At 48.1% G+C, this 23,581-nt stretch overlaps 1 long non-coding RNA gene across 1 annotated transcript in view; it reads right to left on the reverse strand.

Annotated features, from left to right (window-relative positions):
• The window catches only part of LOC110334479, a 42,494-nt gene extending 19,259 nt beyond the window's left edge, over positions 1-23,235 (reverse strand). Inside the window, exons 1-2 of the long non-coding RNA XR_002381119.1 lie at positions 23,107-23,235; positions 15,685-15,965 (exon numbers count right to left, since the gene is read on the reverse strand). This is a non-coding gene — a long non-coding RNA (uncharacterized LOC110334479). The remainder of the gene's footprint in view (positions 1-15,684; positions 15,966-23,106) is intronic.
• Between the last annotated feature and the right edge of the window lie 346 nt (positions 23,236-23,581).

A 23,581-nucleotide genomic window follows, 5' to 3' on the forward strand; every position in this document is an offset into this window, starting at 1 on the left:
AGAGAGAGGAGAGAGAGGAGAGGGGAGAGAGAGAGAGAGAGAGAGAGAGAGAGAGAGAGAGAGAGAGAGAGAGCTCTGGCAATGGTCCTGACAAGCGACAGGGTCTTAGACCAACTTCAGCCAATCATCCAAGAGCAGGCAGGCCTGCTCCAACGTCACATCCCTCCCAAGAGCAGGTGCCAAGCTCCAGTTGGTAAATTATTTACAATTTTTATTAGCCAGAAAAGGTGCTTGTTTTCTGGCTGACATTTAATAACTCTGGGTCTTGCCAACCATAGCTCTCACCTTCTGTCAGGTACGGGATACACGTGGCCAGTCCTGCTGAGTGCCTGACCCCTGGACCTTCACACACACACACACACACACACACACACACACACACACACACACACACGGCACCAATGCGGCTGAGTGGCTCTGGAACCTGGCTCGTCGCTGTCTCTCAGAGAGTCATAGCCAGAACTTATTTATTTATTATTTATTATTTATTTATTTCTAGACAGAGTCTCATTATGTAGCACTGATTAGTTTGGAATCTTTACGTAGACCAGACTGGACTTGAATTTGTTGGCAAACTGTCTTTTCCTGCTAATGTTGGAATTGCAATTGTGCACCACCAAGGCCTGCCTAGCTGAAGACAGAGTTAAGCCCACCATCGATTAGAGCCTGAGAACCACCCCTTACCCTCGATACGCTCACATTAAGCCAGCATTTAAATTACATTTCTTCTTAGAAGGACAGGGACCAGGGGCATGGTTCCGTGGACGAAGGCCCTTGCTATAACAGCCAGAACACTGTTCCAGCACGGAGTCATGTGTGAGGAATCCTGAGTGCTTGTGAGAAGACTCATCTCAGTGTCCTTGGAATGTGTTTCTGTGCCCCCCACCCCCTAGGCATAGCAGACAGGAGTGAGTTTACTTCAGCTGTTGCTATTCATGTGCCTCTGTGGGAAAACATGTTTCAGGCACACATGGCTTGTCCTGGTGATCTCACACCTTACATGAGAATCTTCTGACCCTTAAGACTGTAAAGTGCCTGGTGCTCTGAACAGTGTTAGCTATCGCATAAGCTTTCAGTCCACCTCAGTTTTAGGCTCCACTCTCCTAGACATACACCACCAGCTAAAGAGGTAAACTTCGTACAAGCATGGAGACCTGAGTCCCATCCCTAGAGCCCACATGGTGGAAGTAGAGAACTGAGAACGGATCCCACAAGCTGTCTGCTGGCATCACTGTCGCATGCACCACACATGGACCTATAAAACAAAGTTTCAAAAGAGAACTAAGTAATAAGCAGGCATTCAGCACAGTCTGGATGTGGCGGCCAACACTTGGGAGGTGAAAGCCAGAGAGGGTCAGGGGTTCAAAGTCACATTTGGCTACACAGAGAGTTCAAGGTAAATGTGACATACACAAGAAGATGTCTCCCAGCAAAATAAAATAAGTAAATAAATAAAGAAAGAAAGAAACAGAAAACCGCAGGCTGGGGATGTACCTTGGTAAAGAACTCTTGTGTAGCACATCTTTATTCCTAGGTTTAATTCTTTGCAGCAAACTATTAAAATAGAGCTCATGTTCCCAGTCTGGAGATAGCTCCACGGTGAAGAACACCTTGCAGAGGACCAAGTTCAGCTCCCAACCCCCGTCTGGTGATTCAGAGCCATGAGTAACCCCAGCTCATGGAAACTGGTCTCCATGGGTACTTACACTCACATGAACATACCCTCCCCACACACAACTAAGCAAAGACATCTCTAACAACCTAAATAAATAAATATTACCTATATACATGTATAATTTCAACACCATTTTGTTTTTGTTTTTGTTTTTTCGAGACAGGGTTTCTCTGTATAGCCCTGGCTGTCCTGGAACTCACTCTGTAGACCAGACTGACCTCGAACTCAGAAATCCGCCTGCCTCTGCCTCCCAATTTTGATGGGCATCTTGATAATGTGGTAGAGTTACTGTGCCACAATGTTCTTAGGAAAAGAAACGATCAGTCTGTCACTTTGTTGTTGTGGCAGAATCTCACTGTAGCCCAGGCTGGCCTCAACACTCTCAATAATCATCCTGTCTTCACGTCCGGAGAGCTGGGACTGCAGACATGAGCCACCGCACCCAGCAACTGACAACTACCAGGAAGAAGTCTGCTCATGGGGCTTTTGAACTGCGATAGGACTGACGTAAGTCTAGAGTACAGGCTGGTACACAGTGAGCTTTCAGAAGTCAGAGAGGGTAGACTGGAAGCTGCCCCACCTTTATTGGCCGTGTGCCGCTGAGCAAGTTCCTCATCCTCTCTGTGGCTGTTCCTTGAACTAAATAGAGAGGAATAATAATAAATGGCTGATAGAAAACAGTGCACTTCTTGGTACTATTCCGTGTGTGCATGCGTGTGTGTGTGTGTGTGTGTGTGTGTGTGTGTGTGTGCGCGCGCGCGCCCAGTTCACAAATAGGTACTCTGAAAACACCAAGCTGTTGAGTCATTAGTAAAAGAAAATGTAAGGTGAGTTTGATTCAGCTGAGACATAACAGCTTGGGAACCCCAAGCTGGGTTAATTCTGGCGACAGAAACCCCAGGTCTGGACTTTTGAGTTGTAAGGTCAGCACACTTAGGAACTGCGGCTCTGGAACATTGGACACAGTAGGCTGGGAGTTGGGTGGAGGAAGAGATTAAATAGAGACAGAATAGTGAGTCTGACCTCACCTATTCTGACAGTGACCCTTTGTATGGACACAGTTGGGTGACGCGCAAAGCTGGAGCGTTGTCAGCAGAGAGCCGGTTCAGATGAGGAGAGAAAGAAAAGGTAAGGCAAGCGTGGTGGAGTCTGTACAGCGCCTGCGCAGTCTTGGTCTCTCTCTCTCTCTCTCTCTCTCTCTCTCTCTCTCTCTCTCTCTCTCTCTCTCTCTCTCTCTCTCTCTCTCTCTCTCTCTCTCTCTCTGAGCCATGTGACCCTTGGGCTAGGCACAGCAGCGGCAGCAGCCGCCGCAGACAGCTAGCAAATAAACCCCGAGCAATGGGTGCAGGATGGGGACGATGGCTCAGTGGGTTAAAGTGCTTGTTTCATAAGTGTGAGGACTTCAGATGTCCTGAACTCACGGGCAGCCGGATTCGGTAAGTGGCTGTCTGTAACCTCAGTGCTCCGGTGATGAGATGGGAAACAGTGACAGGAGAAATCTGAGTCTCTCGGGCCAGCTCCCCGGTATGCACATCACTGAACAGTAAAAGATACCAACTTAGACACAGACACACTTCTTTAAACAAACAAGTGAAAAAGGAAGCTTTTGGTGTAAACAAAGTCTCAGAGGAAAGGCTGAAGAGCCAACTCTGGGGGTGAGGGGAGCTGTTCACATGAACCTGAAGTGAGGAACTTGGAAACACCTTCCGAAGAACACGGAAGTGTCTTCCAGGCTAAGAGAACAATCCCTTGGAACCCAAAATGAGCATGTTTGTCTAAAGCTGGTAAAAATATCAAGGGATGGGAACATGAGCACACAAGAATGACCCAGGATGTCCTCAAAAGTTAGATGTGAGTAAGGGGTGGGGGGATGAGGTGGCTTAGTGCATAGAGGTGCTTGCCACCAAGACTCATGTCCTGAGTTCAAATCCTGGAATGAACTCCCACAAGTTGTCCTCTGAGCTCTACAATTGACCAAGTAAGTGTGTGTGTGTGTGTGTGTGTGTGTGTGTGTGTGTACATGCACATGTGCATGCGATGCTTCTGGAGTCTAGAAGAGCTTGATGAATCCCCTGGAGTTGGAGTTACAGTGGTTGTAAGCCACCTGACGTGGGTGCTGGAAAGGAAGTTCCAGCCCTCTGAAAGAGCAGAGGACATTCTCAGCCTCTGAACCATCTCTCCAGCTCCTGTCAAAACCTTTCTTACGTGGATCACACGTATGGGAGGCCACATCCCAGTTCTCATGATGAGAACCAAAGTGAAGAGATTCGTGGCAGTGTGCAGCTGTAAGCCCTGCACTTAGGAACTAGAGACCAGAGGGAGCCAACCTTGGTTACATACAGAGTGCAATCCTAACCTGGGCTATCTGAGTCTGTCTCAAATAACCAAAAAACAGCAAAAACCAAGAAAGGAGCCAAGCGGTAGTGGCATACACCTTTAATCCCAGCACCTAGAAGGCAGAGGTAGGCGAATCTGGTCTACAGAACGAGCTCAGGACAACCAAAGCTACACGGAGAAACTCTGTCTTGAAATACCAAAAAAAGAAAACAAAGAAAAAGAAAGAAAGAAGGAAAGAAAGACAGGCCAAGAAGGAAAGAAAAGGAAACTCACCTTTCCTCCCCCATGGCACTCGGAACAACAGTCAGGCGCTCCGTCTCTCCTGGAACCCTGAATCATGAGGGCGTACCCTAGAGATCATCATTTAAAAGTGATTAGGATAACTGTTGTACAGTCTGGAGTGCGAAGAGATGAGTCTTCACAAGCAGCCGAGCCCACACACAGTGACCAACATCTGGATGACGAGAGGGTGAGTCCCTTAGCCAGTCTTTTTGGAGTTTGCTGCTGAAGCCCTGCTGAACCGCCTTCCTAGCCTTCCTCCTGGTTCTCTGAGTTCCTGAGTCACCTTAAGTAAATTCTTCTTCCATTGAAAAGCCTGCCACTGCTGTTTTCTGTGGTTTGAAAGCAAGTGTCTTGACTAATACAGCAGGAACGTGAGTCACAGTTTCAAAAGATACGGCCGTTAAGATAGGAGTGCTGCCTCGCAGGCTGAGCCATCAGAGTGCAGAGACTGGCTGAGCATCTGAGGCCAGCCTGGGCTAAATAGTTTAAGGAACCCTCTCAGCCCATTGAAATGCCTCTGTGTGCTGCCATCTTTCTGTCAGGGACCCCCAGTGACCACACTGGGCGGGGGCTTAGATTAGCTCCCCTTCAGGCCTCTTCAGAGAAACTTTCTCTTACAGTGCTGTCTCAGTCAGGGTTTCTGTTCCTGCACAAACATCAGGACCAAGAAGCAAGTTGGGGAGGAAAGGGTTTATTCAGCTTACACTTTCCACATTGCTGTTCATCATCAAGGAAGTCAGGACTGGAACTCAAGCAGGTCAGAAAGCAGGAGCTGATGCAGAGGCCATGGAGGGATGTTCTTTACTGGCTTGCTTCCACTGGCTTGCTCAGCCTGCTCTCTTATAGAATCCAAGACTATCAGCCCAGAGATGGTCCCACCTACAAGGGAACCTCCCCACTTGATCACTAATTGAGAAAATGCCCCACAGCTGGATCTCATGGAGGCATTTCCCCAACTAAAGCTCTTTTCTCTGTGATAACTCCAGCCTATGTCAAGCTGACACAAACTAGCCAGTACAAGTGCCTAACACAGAGACCCACCATGTGCAGAGAGTGAGAGATGCTGGACCACCCAGTCCTAAGTGGGACCTTGTTATCAAACCCCACTTCTACCCCCGCAAGGCTCAGGGATCTGTGTGGAAGAGGAGGCAGAAAGATTGTTGGAGCCAGAGGTGATGGAGGACCCCAAGGAAGCAGTGTCTTTGGCACACAGCAGGGCTGATGCATATGTGAGCTGACAGAGACTATGGTGGCATGCACAGGACCTGCACAGGTTCAAGCCTGACGGAGACGAAGAGGTAGACATGAGCTCCCACCCCTAATTAAGAAGCTATTTACAGTAGCTACTTGCTATCAAAGAAGTAGTAGTTTCCTCCAGTGGAGTCTAACTGGATATACTAAGCTTACTTGCAGAGCAGACCCCATGCCCAGGAGTAGCTGCCCAGCACCAAAGTCTAGGATATTCATTTATTTTTGCCTCACTTTGGTTTATTTTGGGATGTTTTTTGTCTTGTTTGTCTATTAATTGTTTATTTTCCATTTTGTGAACATTTTAATATGTGGTTTCTGGGTTTTCTGATTGTTTTTGAGAGAGGAGGGAGAGAGAAATTGGGTGGGTAAGGAGGTAGAGAGGAGGAGGAGAGGATCTATCTGGGAGGAATTGGGAGAGGAGAAAGTAGAATTGAAAGATACTGTATGAAAAAAATTTCAGTATAAGAAATGTTTAAAAGCCAAATCAAACCAAACAAAACAAAGACATTGCTGCTATACAGAAACTAGAAGGCTAAGCTTGACCCCAGTCTGGAGCCTGGATAAGTTCATAGAGGATAGCCCCCTTCCTTTTTAATTGTTTTTTGTTTGTTTGTTTGTTTGTTTTTGTTGTTGTTGTTGTTATTTTTTTTCGAGTCAGGGTTTCTCTGTGTAGCCCTGGCTGTCCTGGAACTCACTTTGTAGACCAGGCTGGCCTGGAACTCAGAAATCCACCTGCCTCTGCCTCCCGAGTGCTGGGATTAAAGGCGTGCACCACCACGCCCAGCCTGATAACCCTCTTCCTGACAGCACATTTCGTACTGAGGTCAGAGCAGACATGGAGTTCACATGTGCTTTCCTGATGGAGAGATGCTTCCAAAGTGCTGCCCACCCTGTGAGGATCTGGGGAGGGGGGGAAGGGAGTGGAAGAAAACCCGAGTCCTGCCAGAGTTCCGGTGCTCTGGGTGGGCAGATGCGGGAGGACTGCTGCACACTTTGCACACGCGGCCCCGGGTGGGTGTCTGGCTGTGGGAAGCCACTGGACCCCAGCTTGGTGGATGGTGGACAAGGGGTTAGTCCTAGGTAACAGGTTCTCAGGCTCCGGCATCCCTCGCTGTATCCGCGGAAGAAGAGCTGAGAACAAACTGCGCCCCCCCCCCTCAGGGTGGCTAGGTCATCCCGGGGTCCGAAGGGAGGAGAGGGCAGGGGGGGAGAGTCCTTGGTCCGGTCCGTGGCTGGAGCGCAGGAAGGCCTTCGGGCAGCAGGCTTGTTAGGGGAAAGCCTATCCCATCATTCAAGTATGGTGGGCCTTGATGGCAAGAGAGGCTCTGATCTGGACGCATTCGACTTTCTTTATGAACTGTGATGTGTCCCTTCTGAATGGCTGGGAAGTGCCACCAGAAAAACAAGCATGTGTCTTCCAGTGAGCACCACAGCACTTGCCCAAGAGGCTCTAGCGTCAGGGGCATGCACTCCTCTGCTGCAAGACCTAGAGAGGACAGGAAGGTCTCAAGGCTCCAGTGAGGGGCACCCAACCTGTGATGAGACTCCAGGCTCCTGATCCCTGCCTGCCCATAGACAGGCTTCCTCACAGCCTGCTTCATCTGCCTCAGCCTCCCACAGTGTTCTCTGGGAGTCAGACTCGGAAGGAAAGAGAACTCAGGTTTGAGTTCCATCTGGCCACCTGTTGGGAGGTTCTGATCATCAACAATAAACCACAGCAAGCCATGGGGGGGTGTGTACACTCCAGGGATGAGTCCACATAGACACTCTTCCACGGCTGCACGAGGCCCTGGAGCCTGGGAATGTGGCCCGTGTTCATCAAGGTGCAGTGTCTCTTCAACGTGCAGGCTGGGGTTAAGGCAAGACAGGAAAATAAAACTGCATGCACTTTAAAATGTATGACTTTAAAACTTAGATGTGTGTGTGTGTGTGTGTGTGTGTGTGTGTGAGAGAGAGAGAGAGAGAGAGAGAGAGAATAAGATTTGAAGTGCTGAATTAAAGCAAAATGCATTGAATTAAAAAAAAAAAAAGAGTAAAAAGAGTGGGCCTCGAGGATGTTGTGTTAGAAGGCAGGTTGAGCAAAAGGGGGAGGAGCTAGAGCTTTGAAAAGCAGCTTTTGCCAGGCGGTGGTGGCGCACACCTTTAATCCCAGTACTCGGGAGGCAGAGGCAGGTGGATTTCTGAGTTCGAGGCCAGCCTGGTCTACAGAGTGAGTGCCAGGACAGCCTGGGCTACACAGAGAAACCCTGTCTTGAAAAAACCAAAAAAGAAAAAAAAAAAGAAAAAAGAAAAACCAGGGCCAGGAGGTGTTACTGGGACCCGAGGACTTCCTGAGCTGGGGCTCAGCTTTCTGAGGGAAGCTCCTTCCTGCTCAGACCTCTAAGGAAGGATTTCAGAAGGAGGATGCAGATGTTCAGAGCTCAGCCATGAGAGGGTTTCTACCGGCTCCTGAGGATCTGGCATGGAGATAGAACTGATCCGGAATGCTCAGGGAAGCCGAAGCCAGGACTCCTAGATGCTACTACTTGCCCTAGCCCAGGCTCCACCTGGTTGCAGCTCTCTCTCCGCTATTGTTTGCTGAGCGCTAATCTCAGCAATGGCATCTAGGATTGGAGCCTCCGGTGCTAATAAGATCACCGTGAGCATGGAGCCCCAGGATGAATTAGGGCCCATATATGCTTCCAGGCTTCCTTCCCTCCAGCCCACGGAGGACACATCAAGAAAGTGCTATCAGGTCTTGGGCACGTAGCTCAGTGATAGAATGTTTGCCAAGCAGTTATGAGCCTGGGTACCCAGTGTGTGCGTGTAAGCACACATGCGCAAGCACACACAGAATTTGTGACTGGTGTATGTCAGTAATCCTAGTACATACGAGGCTAAGGCAGGGGGATCAACAGTTCAAGGTTAGCCTCAGCTACATGAGGCCCAGACTAATAAGCAATAAATGAAAGAAAAAGTCCCCATCTGGAAAACAGAAAAGAGGTCTAAGCAGACATTGAATATACAGGCAGTGGAATCTTGGTCACCTCGACGCTGGACTATTAAGAAGTTTATGTCTCAGGCTGGAAAAAAAAAAAAAAGGCTCAGCAGTTAAAAGCATTGCTGTTCTTCCAGGGGACTCTAATTTAGTTCCCTGAACCCACATCTGGCTGCTCAAAACTGCCTATAACCTTAGCTCTAGGGTGTTTGACGCCTCTGGCCTCCATGGGTGCCTGTTGTGATATGCACGTGCATAGACAAATTCGCAGGCACACATATACATGATTAAAAAATAAAGCTACAATAAAAGTTCTATTTAGAAAAATGCTAAAAAGAAAGGAAGGGAGGGAGGGAGGGAGGGAGGGAGGGAGGGAGGGAGAAGGACGGGGTTGTCTGTGGTAGAGTGTGTGTTTAGCAGGTATAAGGCCGTGAATTTGATCCACATTGCTCACACACAGGCCAGGAGAGATGGAGGAGGGAGGGAGAAAAGAGAAGAAAAAGAAATGGATCTCTACTAACAGCAATCTGAGCAAGCTAGCTAAGGCCCCACGTGCGGCAGAGACACCAGTGTGCTTGACCGAGCTCCTGAACCAGCACACCCACTCAATTACTGGCTAACAGGTGGGTGAATGCGTGCACACCCTGAGAGTGATTACAAGCCCATGACTATGCACAGCATTATTACAGGTTGTATTTATTCAGAACTTTATATATGCAAAGTGTTCTGCTGAAATGCATTATGGATATGTGCTGATTGTAATTTTTTTCTTGTTTTATCTTTGGCTTTTTGAGACATCATCTCCTGTAGCCCAGGCTGGACTTGAACTTGCTATATACTTAAGGACGGCCTTCAACCCCTTCCTATTCTCCTGCCTGTATCTCGCAGGTGCTCCACCATGCCTACCTGATAATTTCTATATTCTGGAGATGGGTCTCACTGGAACTCAAGTTGGCTACCAACTCATGACATTCCTCTTTGGCTATTGAGTTTCTGTGATTACAGGCAATTGTTTCTGTCATCAAAGTGACTTACAATTTCATAGAAAATGTCATAAAAAATTTGAATGAAGAGTGATTTAGTTAAAAGGATTTTTAGTAATGCTATTTACTGTTCTTGTTTGGTTTATTTTTGCTTTGAGATAGGCCGCCAACTCTCAGTGTAGCAAAGGAATGCTCTACCGTCTTCAGTTCACGTGGTACCAGAGATTAAACAAGGGCGTCGTGGACGCTGGGCAAGACCTCCACCAACAGAGCTTCATCCTCAACCCCTGCGTTCTTTCTTTCTTTCCTTCTTTTTCTTTTCTTCATTTTTCTTTTTTCTTTTTTTGTTTTTGTTTGTTTGTTTGGTTGGTTGGTTTTTGGCATTTGGGGAGAGGATTTCTTTGTGTAGCCCTGGTTGTTTTGGAATTCACTTCATAGACCAGGCTGGCCTCGAACTCAGAAATCTGCCTGCCTCTGCCTCCCACGTGCTGGAATTGAAAGCATGAGCCACCACGCCCGGCTGTTCCTGCTTCCTTAAGTATGAGACATGCTTCATGATAATATGGAATACTGACATTAGAAGAAGTTACATGGTGAGCATAGGGATCTCTGTCTCTCTCTCTCTCTCTCTCTCTCTCTCTCTCTCTCTCTCTCTCTCTCTCTCCTCCCCCCCTCCCCAGTTTTTTGGAAACAGGTTTCATGTAGCCCAGGATGGTCTCAAACTCACTATGTAGCCATTGTATGTGTCCTCCAACTCCTGATTCTCCTGCCTCTGCCTCCCCAGTGCTAGGATCACAGGTTTGCAGTACCACTCTTTGCTTACTTACTGTGGTGCGGTGTGCACAGTACGCATCTATGTCATGCCCCTGCACACACATGAGTGGAGGGAGGTGTGCAGAGGCCAGAGGGTCATGCTGAGAATCTTCCTCGGTGGCTCTTCATCTTGTCATTTTGTTTGTTTGTTTTGTTTTGTTGAGGCAGGATCTCACTATGTAGCCCTGGCTGGCCATGTAAACCAGGCTGACCGTAAGCTCACAGAGATCCACCTGATCCAGCAGTGTGAGGGTTAAAGGTGTCCACCACCCCACCTGGCCTTTGATCTTTGAGACAAGGTATTACATTGATCCCACAACTCACCAACTCAGCCATACTGGCTGCCCAGTAAGTCCTAGGAATAATCTTCCTGTCTGCTACCTGCACAGTTCTGGGACTGTAGGTGTGTCGTGCACCTTCTACATGGTTGTGGGTGTGTCGTGCACCTTTTACATGGGTAATGGATTTTCTTCCTCATGCTGTGCACCAAGCACATTACTGACTGAGCCATCTCATCTGTCATCTCAGCACTGAGAGACAGAGTTAGTAGGATCAGAAGTTCAAACTCAGCTACATGGTGGGTTTGAGGCCAACCTGCTCAATGTGAGACCTTTTCTCACACAACAACAATAATTAAAAACAAACAAATGAGAACACCCAGTAGCTTCCTTCTGGAAAAAGCTCTCTTACAGTCTGAAGTCTGGAAGTATAACCGTGGTAGAGTGGGTCTTTAGTATGCAGGGAGTCCTGGGTTTATCCCTAACACACAAACACAAGCCTAGTGTGATCCTTTGGGCACACAACCCAGGCTGGGCCGAGCAGTTTTTCCCCTGGGAACTTTCTACCCAAAAAGAGAGTAGGAGCAGGAACTCAGCCATAAGGGAAGAGGTCTTGCAGTGTGCGTGAGGAGTTGCCTAGTCTGGAGCACAGGGGGCTCAGCAGCCATCTCTCACAGCACCAAGGAAGGAACTCTCCCAGGAAATGACATCAGCAGGAAGGTGGCATGGAGTGGGAAGGTCATGGCGGTTGCTGACCCGTGACTAGGAACTAAAGACTCATGAGTCTCCTCTCACCGCCAGAGACTCTGCTGACAGATTTACTCCAGGAGACTGCCCTTAAGCCTGCAGTCGACTACAGTTTAGTTTAAATTAGTTTTTAAACTAATTTAAGTTGTGTCTCTGTCCCTTCCTAATCAAGGGACACACCGTCCATTTGTCAAGGTCACTGTGGAGGTCACTGGGTGCTGATGTTGATTTGACCTCTAACCTTGTGGGTGTGAGATTTGGAGGTAGGCTCCCCTACAACTCAACACCGCCCAAGGCTGAGGATGACAATTCAAAAGTGTGAGGTTCACTCCTGCCTTAGCATCGACTGGCCGAGAGATCTTGGAGAAGATCTAAATTGCTTGTGCCTTAACTTCTCATCTAAACCATCTGTAAAATATTACAAGGTCTGTGTACATTAGATGGGGTTATGCCTTTTTTCCATTTTTCATATGTGTGTGCATATATGTTTTCGCCTGTATATGTATGTGTGTGTGCATATGAGTGCATGTGTAGATGTGTACACTTGCATGTGGAGATCATAAGTTGATGCAGAACGTCATCTTGGGTTTATCTTCTACCTTACTCACTGAGGCAGTCCCTCCATCAAATCTACAGCAAGTCAGTATGGCTCTTCTTGCTAGCCAGCTCGCTCTGAAGAGACCTCCGCCCTCGCTTTCTGGAGTTATGGGTGGGCCTTCTTGTGCTTATGTGGGATTCTGGGACTCCAGACTCATCTTGGCTGAGTGGTCGGCCCAGCTGGAGGAAACCCTGTGTTTAAAGTCACAGGGCAGTGTCTGACATACAACACGGATGGAGTAAGTAGATTCCTCACACTCTCCCTCTTCTTCGTCACGGATGTGCCCCAAGGCATCCTCACCCGCGGGGTTCAACCCAGACCTTGGATTCCTTTCCTCCTGTTCTTTAGACTGCTCCGTGAATGCTTAGTTTTGACAGCTCGCCTCCTCTAGCTTGGGCTGCTCTGTGCTTTGTGTTCTTCTTGCCAGAGGTTCCACCCTGGTCGCTGCTTTGCATGGATTTTCTCTTTACACCCCCACGCTTGCCTTTCCCCCTTATGAAATGCTCCTCATTCTGCTCCCACACAGGAACTTTCCTACCACACAGGTCAATGTGCTATGCGTGCTTATTTTCATTGGAATCGTCTCTCCTTTATAGACGAAGGTTATTTATCGGCTGAGGACAAAACCCTTCCTGGTTGGGTCAGGGCATGCTGCAAACTGCCCTGTAATTGCAAGTCCCTATAATAATACTTTTTTTGGCCAGGACACAAACCACACTCAAGAAGTTCTTCCTGAGTGCTGAAGGTCAAGCAACTAGAATTTTCTCAAGTGTTTAGAGGAGTAGAAGCCTGCAAACGAAGCTGCTTCTCCGGGAGCCCCTGTCAGCAGCAGGTGAGAGTTCCTGGGACCCGGCTGCTAGTCTCGGCTCTGCTACCTGGAAGTCATCTTACCTCCCTCAGCCTCAGTTTCCTTCTCTGTGGTATAGGTTTATAGTAGAACTGCCTTGATTTTTGTGGGAAACGTTTGTTTTAACATGTATTTACTGTGTGTGTTCATGTTTGTGTGTATACTCATGATTTGTGTGTGTGTGTGTGTGTGTGTGTGTGTGTGTGTGTGTGTGTGTGTCTCACAGGTTAACTCGGAGGAGTCAGTCCTTTCCATCTGTCCAAGAATAAGCCTCAGGTTATTAGGTTTGGCAACAGACTCCTTTAGCCAAGGAGTCACTTCATCATTCTCCATTGTGTGAAAATTAAAAATTCACCAATTTGGGGTTGAAGAGATGGCTCAGTTCTACCAAAGGACCAGGGCTCACTTCCCATATGGCAGCTCACATCTGCCTGAATTCCAGTTCCAGGGGATCCAGTACCCTCACACAGATACATATTCAGACAAATATCAATGCACATCAAATAAAAATAAGCATTAAAAATTAAAAATTTTTTTAAAAAAAGAATTTGCACACTAGGCATGGTGGCACATGCCTATGACTCCAGCAGTAAAGAGCTGGGACAGGAGACGAGTTAAGTTGGCCTTAGCAATGTATGGGACGTGTAGCCTGTAATACATGGAAACTTGTGTTAAAACAAACCACAGAACAAACAAGAAGCAGTGTGGTAGCCTGTGGATTGTGAAGTGCTGTGTAAACAGGAGCTGCTACTGTACCAGTCTCTACGAGACTCTGGCGACAAATGCGGGAGATGGCTCTCTCGCATTTGCTTTGCACAGGGCCTGTGCAGCTGCACTAATGTACGGTGCTTTGCTAAAGAGCCACACCAAGGAGCATCCTTTAAAAGGGCAGACAAAGTTGGGGCATGGCTGCACACGCCGTTAATCCCAGCACTGGGAGTCAGAGGCAGGCAAATCTCTGTTGTGAGTCTGAGACCAGCCTGGTCTAATTGGATGAGTTCCAGACCAGCCATGGCTACATAGTGAGACCTTTTTTTCTTTAAAAAGTAAAAAGGGGGAGGGTGTGAAGCCAGGTGGCAGAGACGCAGGCCTTTTATCCCAGCACTTGGGAGTTCAATGCCCGCCTGGTCTACAGAGTGAGTTCCAAGACAGCCAGGGCTACACAGAGAAACACTGTTTTGAAAAAAATAAAAGTGGGTGTTGGGGTGGGGCAGACAAGTAAAGTCACTCTTTCACGGCCCTGATCTTTCTTTAAAGTTCCAAAGAAAAGACACATGTAAGACCCTCCCTAAGGAGAAGTTTCAGAATTAAATTAAAATGACCCAGGGGGCCTTGACCTGGCCCTTCGTGTACCTGACACCACCTGTACTTCCATTGCTGCATCGATGCACGACCCAGCCAGCTTTAGTAGGGTCATGCTCAGGCCCCTTCCTACAGCGTGCTTGTATAGAGGCTCACACTTTCCTTGACTGCGAAACGGGGCTCCCTAAGTCCATAGCGCATGTCTCAACAGAGCATGAGGAATACAAAGAGGTGAGTAACACTTCCCGGGGAGGGGAGATTTCACAAGGAAGCTAATTTTAGAGCTGAGTACTGAAGGCAGATGAGATGTTGCCAGAAGGCAATGGGTGCTGAGGGACCCCGCTCTCTGTCCCCCAGACTGGGAACAGCCTGTGCCTTTGACAAAGACATGAATGAGCTTGCTGTGTTCAGCAAAAGGCACAAAGAGATCCTGGCTGGAGTGAGGGCTGCACGGTTGGGAGGGGCCTGGCAAGCTAGCACTGAAGGGCAACGTAGGAAAAGAGGCGGCTGGGGTTCCTGCTGCGGGGCCCTGGTTCTCCCCGTAGCTCCCCACAGCTCTGAAGAGGCATTGCTGTGCTGTCACGGTGAGACGAGGCTGTTAGGTGCTCTGCTGCCTATGTCGGTGTGAATTAAGAAACTTCCAAGTCACACTTAAAGCCAGACACGGTGGCTGGCATCTTAATTACTACCAGCACTTGGGAGGCTGAGGCAGGAAGATCGCCAGCCTGAGGTCACCAAGACTTACAGGGTTAAGAGCCTTTAAGTATTAAAGCCCAGTGTTAACAGCCCAGTGTGTTAAGGACCGGTTTAGATCAGTATTTACAGCTAGGTTTCAATTTTCTAGCACTGTGTGTACTAGTGATGAATTGGAGCCGGCTATTCAGCTTCCCCGGGCCTCAGTTTCCACGGTTTCGAGAGAATTAGATTGAACACAGGCTCTTATGTCTCCAAATCAAGGCTCCTCCCCAGGCAACCTATCTCAATGGCCAAACTAAAAACCCACGCATCATTCTTAGCTGCCCAATATGCATGGGACCCCAGCCATCCTTCCAGAATACACCTTTCTCTCTCACTTCCGCTTCCGTGGGCATCACCGCCTCTGCCTCTCCCTTGGCTACCGTGCTGCTCGGGTGACTCTTGCTGTGACTCCTGTCACACATACCCTGCATGAACTGGGCAGAGCAACTACTTATTAAATCTCACATCACGCCTCAGCTGAAGACCGGCAGTATTCTAGTCACTTGCGGTGAGCTCCAAAATCATTAGCACAGTTTGCAAGTCTCCGCCTGAGCATCTCTTCACTTCCATGTGCCATCAGCACCTGCCGCGCACCCTCATTTGTCTTTGTCCCGGCCCTAGAACAGGATACCGAGCAGCTCCGCCTGTGCCTTTCTTTGCCTTTGCCTTAGATTTCCCTCCCTTGCCTTTTCATATGTCTGGGACCTTCTTGACTGCAAACACACCCCACCACCACCGTCCTTGGATCGCCTTGCCTGCCCTCCCAGCCTGGAGTAGCTTCCTACGACATTATTCTCTACCACAATGCTCCTTTCTTTAGGGATTGAGCACAGCTCCTTGTTGTTGATTTACGTACATGCTGGCTCTCCAGGGAACGGTCTTGAGGAGCCAAGTATACCATATCGAGGCACTACTTCCAAAGGGCAACTCCAGGGGCGGGTCCAGGGTGTGGAGAAGAGTGAGGCGGGTTTCAAGTGCAGTCTAGCCTTTACTGCAGCCCACCGGGAAGCCCTGCAGTTTAAACTCTGCCTCTGGGTTTATTCCAAACCAGATGGACTCATTGACGGAGGAGCCCAGTTAGATTGGGATCCACTCCCGAGCTTTTCTAGCTTCCTCCGGCTGTCCAAGAACAGGCTTCTGGAAAGTTCCATGAGAGAAAATGCAGCTCAGCAGCACAGTGACCACAGATAACAAAGCTAAGATAGTACCACTCACATTTTCTTCCTTATTTTTTTCCCCCAATTTTTGAAGTTGGATGGCCAGTCCCCTTAGTATTGCTTGTGTGTGTCCTTTCAGGTTTGACCAGGGGTACTGGGTAGCCAGTTAGGGGCTCATCTCTCTCTTTCTCTCCCAGAATTTCTTAGTTGCCTAAGTTCTTTGTTTAAGGGGTGAGGTCTCATAAAATTGCCCCCTCCCATGTTAGCACTGGTCCCCTTTCAGACCTGGGATTAGTCACAAACACCTGTTTTCACAGGGAGATCCTTTATAAAGCATGGAAGAAAAGTTGAAGTAGGTGCTTTCTGACTCAGGCAGAAAAACATAAGCAAATGTCCCGGCAGGTGTAATTTTTAAGAAGGAAAAAGGAGCCAGGCAGTGGTTGTGCACACCTTTAATCCTATCACTCAGGAGGGAGAAACAGGCAGATTTCTGTGAGTTCAAGGCCAGCCTGGTCTAGAAAGTGAGTTCTAGGATAAGAGCTAAAACACAGAAACCCTGTCTTCAAATACAGAAGGGAGAAAGGGAAGAAGGGGGGGGGAAGAAGTAGTGGGGGAGGAAGGGGGGTCTGTGTTAGAACGGGATAGGATGTGCTAGTCTGTCCCCAGAGGAACAAAGGACAAGGAATAAGAGTCAAAGACAGGAGATAAAGGGTGGGGGAGAAGGGGAGGGGTATTTGTTCCGGGAAGGGGGGCAATGAAGGACTGCCTCTGGATAGATGTGGCACTTAAGAAAACGGCAGTTCATAAAGATGCAAGGAGAACCTTGAGTTAGGATGAGGTGCTTAATTTTAATTGGGCATATTAATTAGGTGACCCAAAGGGGGCTTTTGATTGCTGAACTTCAATACTTTGATAGCTGGACCTTGGTAGTCAGCCTCAGGAGGAGGCATTGGCCAAATAAGGGAAAAGACCTTGGCCGCTAGCTTTAGGAATGTAATCTAGCAGTTTTTGGGAAGGTAAAGGGAATTGGGGAGAAGGGCGAGGCCTGCTAGAGCCATGTTTACCATGCTTGGGCTGGCCAGTGCCCTGTCAAGCATGTCAGTTTGGCTAGAACCCCTGCTCGTCCCTGCATGAGCCAGGAAACCCCACCCTCACAGAGAAAACTCCAGGCTAACAGGTCATCACTCCTCATCTCCCTGTTTCCGGCAACCCTCCCAAGAGTGCCCGTCCAGAGGCTCAGCTTTTGACCATGTATGGACACCATCCCAGCTCCTAACTGGCACACCATCATGCCTCCGACTAACCTCTATAAACCCCGCCTTGATTCAGTCTGGATGTGTGACGTCACTGACCTCCACCTGTGAGATGGCTGAACCCACCCAACAGCTGTCTCCCGATGAACCTGCCTTTATCTCCTTTTAATCTGGTCTAACCTGACCTATATATATCTGCATCATCAAGGGAGAGAAAATGCCTACCCTTGTCGACTGGTGTTCGGTGTCTTCCTCTATCACTTCCCTATCATTGCTTTGCATTGGAGGTCTCTCCCTGAACCCAGAGCTCCTGTTTGCTGACTAGGCTAGAAGCCCGCAAGGCCAACAGTCTTCCTGCCCTTGGGGCCAGGGTTACAGGCATCCAAGGGATATCTGCCTTGTTACGTGGGTGTGTGATGAGCTCCCAGAACACCAGCAGCTTAGCACAGATGTGATGAACTCCCAGAGCACCAGCAGCTCTGCACAGATGTGATGAACTCCCAGAGCACCAGCAGCTCTGCACAGATGTGATGAACTCCCAGAGCACCAGCAGCTCTGCACAGATGTGATGAGCTCCCAGAACACCAGCAGCTCTGCACAGATGTGATGAACTCCCAGAGCACCAGCAGCTCTGCACATCCCTCTGTCCTGTACCTGACCTGTGCATCTCTTCTAGGGGACAATCCTTGCCTTACATCCTTTATAATAAATGAGTAAGTGTAAGTAAATTGTCTTCCCAAATTTTATGAGAAAAAGATCTCTTCCTCTTTTTGGGGGAAAGTATAAGGGGGGTGAGATGGGGTATAACCCCCCCTCCCCATATCTCCATTCTGGAACTTTGGAACTTGCTCTGTAGACTAGGATAGTCTCCTATTTGGAGATCTACTGGGATTCAATGCCTGTGCCATCATGCCTAGCTCTCTCCGCTACTGTTATTAAGTGAGACCCTAATTCCTGTAGCTCCCAGATCTTGGCTGACTATTGCTGACTTTGGGGGTCACACAGCCGAGCAATCCATGTTCCCTTTCCCACTGACTTTGCAGCGGGAAGCACCTCTGCTGTGTAGGTTATGCTAACAATTGCTCTGCTTATTTGATATGCACTTGGAGACTTCTCTGGCTGGTTTTCAGACATCCGATGGGCTAGTAGAAAGAAATGAACTTGTTTGGCATCTCAGGTTCTTATCACGCCTCTCTCCTTTGTTGCCTTAACCTGTGGGTCAGCTCCTACTCAGCTCTGCAGGTAGGCATGTTGGACAAGTCAAAAAATGTTCTGTCAGAACTACAGCACAGGTTAGTTTTACCTAAACGTGCCAAGACTCACTCCTCCTCCACCAAGGCTAAAGATGTCATCATCTGGGACTGCAGAGATGGCTCAGCCGTTGAGATCACTGTCTGTTCCTCCAGAGGACTGGGGTTCAATTCCCAGCACCTATATGCTGGCTCACAATTGTCTCTAACTTCAATCTCAGGGGACCTGATGTCCCACCAAGGGCACACATGGTACACAGACATACATGCAGAAGAAACGCCCACACGGATGAAAAAAAAAATCTTTTTAAAAAAGATATCACCAGCCAAAGTGCATGGAGACCTCTGACCACAGGAGTGAAGGATACCTCTCTCTGGGAGCTCGCCACATAGGCCAGAAAGGGTAAGGACACCCTGCCTGATGATTGCTTCTGCCTCGGTACCCCATTATCCCCACGCTGCACCTAATAACCACCCCCATCCAGGTTGGGCTCGAGAAGCCGATTCATGAGCAAAGCTCTCACTTCTCCAACTGTTGGTCACTGAAGCGGAGCCTTTCTTTAGCCCCCAAACTGATTTTGGTTTTTTTCTGAAGGATAAACTTCCAGACTTAGTTCAGTGCTAAAACACTGGGGCCAAGACAGCTTACATAAGAAAGAGTTTATTGGGGCTTACAGTCCTAGAGGGTGAGGCCATGGACATCATGTCAGGGAACGTGGCGGCAGGCAGGCAGCATGGCGCTGGGGCAGAAGCTGAGAGCTCACATCCTGATTTTTAGCCTCAAGGCGGTGCTGGTGGAAAGGCAACTCAAAGCCTGCCCCAGTGACACACTCCCACCAAGAGGGCCACACCTCTTAGTACTTTCCAAATACTTTCACCAAATAGGGCCAAAAGTGTTTAACTATATGAGCCTATGGGGCCATTCTCATTCAAACCGTCACATTCTACTCTGTGGTTCTCACAGGCTTGTAGCCATATCATAATGCAAAATGCATTTAGCCTAACTTCAAAAGTTCCCATAGTCTCACAGTCTCAATACCATTTCAAGGTTCGAAGTCTCTTCTGAGACACAAGGGAATATCTTAATTATAATCCCCTTGTAAAACAAAACAAAACAAAAAAAAACAAATTACAATACTTCTAACATACAATAACACAGAATAAACTTTAGCATTACAAAAGGGAGGAAAGGGGGCACATATGGGGCAAAGCGAGACCGGAACCTAGCAGGGCAAGTCTCATGCTCTGCTCTTCCAGCCGACTACAGCACGCTTCTCTTTCTTAGGCTGCTTCCACTCACTCCCTGTGTGTAGCTCTCCTCGTCATATATCCCCTGACTCTGGCACCTCCAGCATCCTGGGGTCTCCAACAGAATCCAGGCTTCACCTTCACAGCTTCATGCGATGGCTTCTCTGGGTCTCCACACCGGACACTCCTCCATACCTCGCCTCAGCAACTGTTCTCAAACTGGAAGGGAGATTCCATAGCCTCTTAGAGGCAGAAGTGGCTGAGGCTGCACGGGATGGGCCGTGGTTCTCCTGGAATTAATTTGTATAATATTTGATTTATTAATGATTTTTTTAAACCAGAAAACTCTTGGCTTTTTCCTTTCACAAGCTAGCTGGGTGGGCTCTTTCGCTGAGGCTCCTCTCTCTGTGCCCCATGTGTGTCCCTGAGGCTCCCCTCTCTGTGCTCCCTGTGTTCAATGTCACTGTGGAGCTGCATAAGTGAGAACTTTAATAACCACTCGACAATCAGTGTTTGGCTGTCTTGAAATCTCCTCTTCCAACAAAATTAGTCCAAAGCTTTTCAATTAAACCTCAGGCAAGTTTTTAAGAAAAGAGACAAAGCCACTCTTTTTGCTAAAACAGAATGGTGTCTAGCCCAGTTGCTAACATAGTTCCCTCTGAGATCTCTTGAGCTGGGCCTCTATAGTCCGTGTTCTCCTCATGGACGTTATCTTCCAAGCTCCTATCAGGATGGCTCATTAAACCCTGCTCATGGCATTCGACTGTTTTCCTAGACCAAAGTCCTAAAGTCTTCCATGTTCTTCCAAAAAACATTATGGTCAGGCTTGTCACAGCAATACCTGAATCTGGGTGTCAACTTCTGTCTTAGTTACTTTTCTATTGCTAAATTACTGTGGCCAAGGCAACTTATAGAGGAAAATGTTCATGAGGGGCTTACAATTTCCACAGACTATTCAATTATATGGCCATTAGGAGCCATTTCCTTTCGACCACGCCATAGCATCAAATTTGAGGAGGGAGTGTCACAGGACCTCTTAACTGAGAGCTGGTTGAAGTCCAAGTGGCCCAGAGTTTCACCTGTGTTCAGTGTGGCTGAAAAATACACAAATACTTATCACTTTCTATATGGCACATACTACAGGAGGATATTCACTCAAACATTTGGAAAACACATTGATTGCCAGTTGCATGGCAGGTACTTTGCAAATTAAACGTAAAAGCTATAGCAGTGAACAAGAAGATGGGATATTTACCATGTAGGAGACTTCTCTGGCATAGGAACTTATTATGTAGTCCAGACAGACCTCAAATTCACAGCCTCAGTCTCCCGAATAACAGTGTGTGTGTGTGTTTGCATATGTATATGTATATGCATATGTATATGTATAGTGTGGTCTTGATAGTTCAGATTAACCTTGAACTCGGGCTCCTCCTGCCTGAGTCTACCAAGTGCTGAGATTAAGGACCCTATCATGCTTAGTTTCTGAATATTCTTTGAGTGCTTCACAAGAATGAGAAACAGTGGTGAATTTTGGTCACCAGGGTTAATGTGAGTTTTATCTGTTAGAATTATTGATTGTAAATGAGCATTGAGATGCATGCCTGGAATCCCAGCACATGAGAGTAGAGGCAGGGGCATGCAAAGTTCAAGATCATCTTTGTCTACATGGCAAGTTCTAGGTCTTGCCTCAAAAAATGCAAAGTACATCAAAAATGCATCAATTCAGGAATCCCCTCAGACACAGGCAAACTAATACATTAGTCCTCCTATTGCAAGGAAGAGAACCGCTCAGTCCGGTTGTATAGGAAGCAGCTCTGAGGTGGAGGTCAGCTCACAGTAGGTGTTTAAGTGCCCCTAGGGGCTGGAGTGATTGCTCAGTGACTAAGAACACTGGCTGCTCTTCCACAGGACCCAGGTATGATTCCCAGCACCCACATGGTGGCTCACAACCATCTGTAACTCCAGTTTCAGGAGATTCAATGCACTTTCCTGTCTTCCAGGGGCACTTCGTGCATGTGTTACAGACATATGTGGAAACAAAACATTCATGTAAAATAACATTAAACTAAAAAATAAAAAGAAGTGCTCTTGAGATTGCCGCAATTAAAGATGAGAAAAGTAAGCTAGGCATGGTGGTGCCCACCTTCCCTCCCACACTCGAGGGCAGAGCTCTTCCTGTTGGAGGACATCCTCATCTACATATGGAGTTTCAGTCCAGACAGAGGGACATAGTGAGACCTTATCGCAAAAGAAGAATGGGGAAGAGGACAACCAGGAGAAAAAGAAATTGACTGGGGTGGTGCACGTCAATCATCCCAAGAACCAGGGGCTCTGAGGGAAAAAAGCCACAGGCTTCACACCGACCTGGACTACCCAGTGGGTTCCAGCCCTGCCTTGGCTACATAATGAGAGTTCATCTCAAAACCCAAACCAAACAAAGAAACATGAGAAAGAGAGAGGGATGAAGAGGGGACAGAGGAGAGGTGGGGTGGGCGTTACAGGGGAGGAGTTAACGTGATGGATGTCCTGGCATGAGTCTCAGCTAAACCATGGAAGGCTCTTGGGCTGGCAGTATCTGAGTTGCCTGAGTTTGGTGTTCCCAGACTTAGCAAATAAAAGCAGTCAGACCTGAACTTTATATAAACAATGAATATTTTTTAGCATGTGCCCCATGCTTTACAGCAACTTATATATTATCATTTATCTGAAACGCAGATGAACTAAAAACCAGGGGAGAAGTCTTGCAACAGCATGTGGGGGCCAATGTTGGCCAGAGTCCGAGTTGAGACTTCTGCAGTAGCTGGGCTTGACCTTAGAGGAGCACCATTCCTTTCCGCAGAGGTAATTCTCATGCGGTCTGACAGCCTGCCAGCAGCCCACTCGGCCACTGAAGAAACAACTCCTTTGGGTTTTGATGGGGAACGAGGAGCATCTGCCCGGGTATCTGCTATAGAAACTGGCTCCTGATGACGCGCTTGCTGCTGTGTGCTTGAGGACTGTCGCACTGCACAGAATCGATGAGTGGGTCAGAGCATCAGGGCCAAACCCACAATGAGAGAAGCACGGGAAACGTGCCACGGTTACTGCGCAGTGGCGATCTGGTTGAGTTGCTGCTGTGGATAACGAGACCGTTCACTGGCCTGTACACTCTCAACATGCAATCACCATATTGAGTTACCTTGGTTTGTTTTTTTGTTTTTTTGTTTGTTTTTTCAGAACTGAGGCCCAATCCCAGAGCCTCGCGCTTGCTAGGCAAGTGCTCTACCACTGAGCTAACTCCCCAACCCCAGCCACCACCATACTGAGTAACATACCTCCACCGTTACCAAGTCCTGGCATGATCAGGCTGGTTCGCGTCACTGTGCACCTTCTAGATCTGTGGTGGCAAGAGATGTACTGCTTCTTGCCTAGTCTCGCACCCCCCCCCCCCGAAAGAATTAAAAGTCTACTTCAGGGCCTGGCCTGAGAGGTGACATCAGGAGCTGGTGATGCCTCTGAGAACATGTCTGAGTCATATCCCAGAATAGTCATCTTTGACCAACTCCAAGATCTGTAATCAAGAAGCCGAGCTGACGCTGCAGCTCAGTTGGTAGACTGATTGCCCAGCCTGAGTGAAACCCTGGGTTTGATTCCCCAGCACATCATTTAAAAAGCAGCCATGATGGAATCCTAACAGGAGACAGGAAGGAATTCAAGGTCTTCCTCTGCACAAAACCACGAAAAGGTCTAGGCTATCCTGGGCTACATAAGATTTGTGTCAAAAAAGAAAAAAGAAAGAAAGAGAAAGGAAGGAAGGAGGGAAGGAAAAGAGGGAAGGAAAAGAGGGAGGGAGGAAGGAAGGA

This window comes from Mus pahari, chromosome 17, assembly GCF_900095145.1.
Source record: "Mus pahari chromosome 17, PAHARI_EIJ_v1.1, whole genome shotgun sequence".
Classification (NCBI taxonomy): Eukaryota; Metazoa; Chordata; class Mammalia; order Rodentia; family Muridae; genus Mus; species Mus pahari.